Genomic DNA, 5,532 nt, shown 5'->3' with positions numbered 1-5,532 from the left:
GCGTGAGGTCGGGGCAGAGGACCCTCGAGGGCGTGAGGTCGGGGCAGGAGTGCGGGGTCCACTCTCAGCCGGGCCTCTGTGCAGCTGCGTGACTCTGGCCGGGTCAAACAACCTCTCTTTCCTCGCGTCATGGTGAGGACAGCAGCCCTGGCTGAACTGCGAGGAGGTGAACAGTGCTGGGCCCCACTCGCCGGCGCTACAGAGGCGGGCTTTGTCCCAGCCCACCCCACCGGTCCTCCTCTGCCCCTGGCCCCCCCACCCCCACCCCGGCCGGTCTCAGACCTGCTCGGCTTCCACGGTGGCTGCACGTTGCGTCCGTAGGGTAGAACCGACCGCTTAACGACTATGAACACTCCACGCCATGCAGGATGCTTCTCCACTCATTCGGGTCTCCCCTATTTCCCTCAGCCGTGCTTCATAGGGATCTTGTGGACCTTCTGTTAAATGTAGTCTTACGTGCTTGACAGTTTTGATGCTATTATAAACGGAGTCACTCAAAATTTTTGTTTCCAAATTATCTGCTGCTAGTGCGCAGATACGGGACGGACCGTGGCATACTAATCTTGTGTTCTGAGGCACGGCCGCACTCTTCACTCTCGTGTTTTTCTTGACGACTCCTTAAAAATTTCCGCGCGAACAGGTGCACCACCAGTGAGTGGAGACGGAGGCAGCTTGACGCTGTGCTGACCGGTCTCTGTCCCTTATTTTCTTCTTGCTTTGCTGCACTAGGGGCTGCAGTGAGACGGGGGGGGGGGGGGGGGGGCGGGGGTGGTCGCAGGTCACAGCAGGCTCCTTCCCTCATTCCGCCTCGGAGGAGAAGCACCAAATATTCTGCCATTTAAGAATGAGGATGCCTATAGGTTTTACTTTGATGGCTTTGATTGCTGAAAGCTTTGATCTTGCACGTAGTTTCAGTTTGGGTCAGTGCTTTTTCTGTCCCCCTGGAGATATTCACAGGTTTTCTCCTTTATTTTGTCCATATGGTGAATTCCATCGATCTGACTCTCAAATAGTAACCTAACCCTGCAATCCCAGAGAAACCGACCCTTTTTTTTACATATTGCTACATTCAGCTTGCTAGTATTTTGTTCAGATTTTTTGCATCTCTTCTCATGAAGGGTGTTCCTCTGCAGTCTCCATACCTTACAACGCCTTTGCCGGGTTTCGACATCAGAATTAAGCTGGTCGTTGGGGCGCCTGGGTGGCGCAGTCGGTTAAGCATCCGACTTCAGCCAGGTCACGATCTCGCGGTCCGGGAGTTCGAGCCCCGCATCGGGCTCTGGGCTGATGGCTCAGAGCCTGGAGCCTGTTTCCGATTCTGTGTCTCCCTCTCTCTCTGCCCCTCCCCTGTTCATGCTCTGTCTCTCTCTGTCCCAAAAATAAATAAACGTTGAAAAAAAAAAAAAAAGAATTAAGCTGGTCGCATAAAACAAGGTTTCCTTCTCCCTAGTTTTTGGCATATTTTGTGAAATATTGGCATCATATCTTCATTAACTATCAGATAGAATTTATCTTTGAAGTCCTCTAGCTCAGGCATTGTCTTTGTGGGAAGGCATTTGATAACTAATTTAATTCCTTCACTAGATATACAGTCGTCAATAACAGCATCCAGTTCATTCTCACCTGAAAGAATAGGGCTATGCAAATTGTCTATTTTACCTTGTGTCAATTTTGGTAAGTTGCGTTTTGAAAGAAGGTGTGACACAAGTTGTCAAATTTGTCAGTATAAAATTATTCATAATGTTCTAATACTATCCTATTAACATACGTAGAGTTTGTAGTAACTTCATCTCATATTTCTGATGTTGGCAACTTATGGTTATTTCTCCTTTGATCAGTCTTGCTAGGGTTTTATCATTTTATTGATCTCAAAAAGCAACTTTTGTCTTCATTGACTTCTCGGTCAATCCTGTAATTCATCTCTCACCTTTCTCATTTTTGCTTCTACTTCCTGCCACTTAATTTGGGTTTATTTTGCTCATTTTTCAAACTTCTTTAAAACAAATTTTTTTTAATGTTTTTATTTATTTTTGAGACAGAGAGAGACAGAGCATAAGTGGGGGAGGGGCAGAGAGAGAGGGAGACACGGAATCGGAAGCAGGCTCCAGGCTCTCTGAGCTGTCAGCACAGAGCCCGACGCAGGGCTTGAACCCATGAACTGCGAGATCATGACCTGAGCCAAAGTTGGATGCTCAACCAGCTGAGCCACCCAGGCGCCCCTAATTTTTAAACTTCTTAAAGTGGAATCTTAGATCGTCTGTTTGAAAAAATTTTAATGTCTATTTATTTATTTTGAGAGAAAGAGAAAGACAGCATGAGTGGGGGAAGGGCAGAGAGAAGGGGAGAGAGAATCCCAAGCAGGCTCCATGCTGCCAGCACAGAGCCCGACGCGGGGCTTGAACTCACAAACCATGAGATCACGACCTGAGCCAAAATCAAGAGTCAGACACTTAAGAGACTGAGCCACCCAGGCACCCCTGTTTGATTTTTTTTAATGTGAACATTTATATAACTTTTTAAATATAACCTTTAATTATAATTAAAATTTCCCTTCCAAGCCCGTCTTTGGCTCATCTTACAGATTTTATTTGTTATACACTCATTATTGCTCAGTTTGAAGTATTTTCTAATCTCCTGTGTGGTTTTTTGACCCATGGATTATTTAAAGGTATGTTCTTTAATTTGCAAATATCTGTTTTTCCCCAAATGTGTAATTATTAATTTCTAATTTAACTCCATTGTGATCAGAGAATACAGTTTCTAAGATTTCAGTTACTGGAAACATCTGAGACGTACTTTACAACCCAGCATATGATCTATAGTAATTTTAAGTTCCTGAATTTCCATTTGGTTCTCTAAAAAAATAATTTATATTTCTCTGTTGGGAATCCCCATCTGTTTATCTGCTATGACCATATTTTTCTTAAATTCCCTGAACATATTAAAGTCTTTGTCTTCTGGAGCACCTGGGTGGCTCAGTCGGTTGAGCCTCCGACTTGGGCTCAGGTCGTGATCTCACAGCTTGTGAGCTCGAGCCCCGCGTCGGGCTCTGTGCTGACAGCTCGGAGCCTGGAGCCTGCTTCCGATTCCGTGTCTCCCTCTCTGCCCCTCCACCGCTTGTGCTCTGTCTCTCTCTGCCTCTCAAAAATGAAGAAACATAATTTAAAAAAATTAAAAGAAAATAAGGTTCTTGTCTTCTAGTTTCGCCATCTTTCATGATCTTGAGCTGGGTCACACTTCCCTGTGTCTTTGCCTGTCGAGTGACGTTTCGTTGGAAACCACTGCGTGCCGGTCTGCAGCCCAGACTCTGCGTTGTCCTAACTTCACCGGAAGGGTGTTCATCTTTGTTCCAGCAGGCCGTCTACCTGGCCTCGGCCTCCCTGTGACAGAGGCAGCTGTCTGCTCAGCCCTTCCTGCCTGTGGCTGCTGCTCCTCTGCTCTGAGATCTCAGCATCCGCCCCGCACGTGCGGCTTGGGAGTCAGACGAGGGTTTGGATGGAATCTGTACGCAGACCTACAGCCTCATTGTAGCCCTTCTGGGGACTTCACCCTTCACTTTCTGGCGTCCCACTCTTCAAGCCAGGGGGGCCGTGGCCTCTGCTTGACTTGCACGGCCCCCCACCCCCAGCTGCCATCGGGCCACAGCTGTTTCCGTGAGAACCCCTGTTGCAGTTCTATTCATTTCGGGTTTTTTTTTAAGTATTTAAGTTTGTACCTTCGTTCATTGCTTTCCAATACCTTTAACTAGTGCTGTTTGTTTAATTTAAAAAAAAAAGCTATTTTTATTTAAAAAAATTTTTTTAACGTTTATTTATTTTTCAGACAGAGAGAGACAGAGCATGAACAGGGGAGGGTCAGAGAGGGGGAGACACAGAATCCGAAACAGGCTCCAGGCTCTGAGCCGTCAGCACAGAGCCCGACGCGGGGCTCGAACTCACAGACTGCGAGATCATGACCTGAGCCGAAGTCGGACACTCAACCCACTGAGCCACCAGCTGCCCTTGTTTGTTTAATTTTAGAGAGAGAGAATGCGCATGAGCATGGAAGAGAGGCAGAGAGAGAATCCCAAGCAGCTTCCATGCTCATCACAGAGCCTGACGGGGGCTCCGTCCCACCACCCTGAGGTCACAACCCGAGCCAATACCAAGAGACGGCACTCAGCTGATTGAGTCACCCAGCTGCTCCTTTAGTGTTTCTGATTTTGTGCAGAATGTGTCATTACTGTCGAAGGGAAAGTTACTCTGCCATTTACAAAGCAAAACCCCATATAGTTTTCATGCCTCCCTCATGTTTTAATTCCAAAATAATTGATACCGTTTACATTTACATTTACCGATTTCTGTGCTCTTGCTTCTTCCAACGCATTTCCTCCTTCCGGACAAAGTACCTGCTTGGTGGCTACTCCAGGGGGAGGCTGTACGTTATACATACCCCTTTTCGTCACCAAATGTCCCAAAGTGCCTTATTTTACCCTCGTTCTGGAGCCTAGTCTGTCAATTTAGTGTTGACAGCTACTAACCCTCACACGATGAAGCTACGTTGCATTGTTTCCTGGCATCTGTCACTGTGAATGAGACGTCTGTGGCCAGTGTGATCTCCTTCCCTTTGTGGGTGCGTTGGACACATCTCACGCAGCCCTGCGGACGGTCTCAGCCTCACCTGCTGTCTGGACCCTGACCGCCTTGCCATCCTCAGTGTCTGGGACACATCCACATCACTCACCCTGGAAAGAATTCCTCAAAGATATTCCACCGTCAGTGAAGACAATTATACCTTCTGAGTTATTCTGAAAAATCAGAGAACAGACTGCACATTTTAGAACATGACACCTTTAGGTTTCAACCTACATTAGCTGTCTCTTGGAGGCCGTTCAATGTAGGAGGACAGGAGTGTCGGGCACTGAGGGAGACAGTAAAGGCTGATTGTCCCTAAAACTCTGTCCAAGGCAATGCTGAGCAATGTTCACCATCCCCTGCCCACCCTCCTGCCTTCGGTCAAGGGTAACATCGTAGTGGACTCAACACTTCTGGTCCTGAGTGAGGTGGCTTGTCCTGAGTGAGGGCATGTGCAGAAGGGTATTCCAATAGCCTAGAGCCAAGCTTTGGGGGGACAACGGGGCATCTGTCTCAGAAAGAAAAAGTGTCCTGGCCACTCATAGTGTCTTCCTTTAGGGACCTTGGGGCATCCAGGCACAGCTCTCTTTCTTCACTTGGAACACTCAAGAGCTGGGTTCTTCTTGTTCTCCCTTGAGATATAAGTGGTAAGGCTGCTATTGGACAGCCAAGGAGACAGGTGCCTTTCTGGGCCCATGAGGCTAAGTCATGCAGAGTCCCCCAAATCCAGGCCGTGTAAGGCCAGCGGACCCCAGGGTTTGGTCTCCTTCTTCCAAGTCCATAAGCAGGTGGATCGGTCAGTTCGGGACACACCCTCGTTCTTCGTAAGACCAAAGACTTCAGATATAGAATACTGTTAACCGAACATTTCTGGCCCCCATTTTCCAACTGAAATGGAACACCTGCTCATCTTGAAAAG

The 5,532-nt window shown here is 47.6% G+C and overlaps 1 long non-coding RNA gene across 1 annotated transcript in view; it reads right to left on the bottom strand.

Annotated features, from left to right (window-relative positions):
- LOC121021782 (uncharacterized) overlaps positions 1–238 on the bottom strand; it is a 2,967-nt gene extending 2,729 nt beyond the window's left edge. Inside the window, exon 1 of the long non-coding RNA XR_005786681.1 lies at positions 1–238. This exon is cut by the window's left edge and continues 134 nt beyond it. This is a non-coding gene — a long non-coding RNA (uncharacterized LOC121021782).
- Positions 239–5,532: the final 5,294 nt, after the last annotated feature.

This window comes from Herpailurus yagouaroundi, unplaced genomic scaffold, assembly GCF_014898765.1.
Source record: "Herpailurus yagouaroundi ecotype Mexico unplaced genomic scaffold, PumYag 321, whole genome shotgun sequence".
Taxonomy (NCBI): Eukaryota; Metazoa; Chordata; class Mammalia; order Carnivora; family Felidae; genus Herpailurus; species Herpailurus yagouaroundi.
This window is presented reverse-complemented; position numbering and strand designations above follow the sequence as displayed.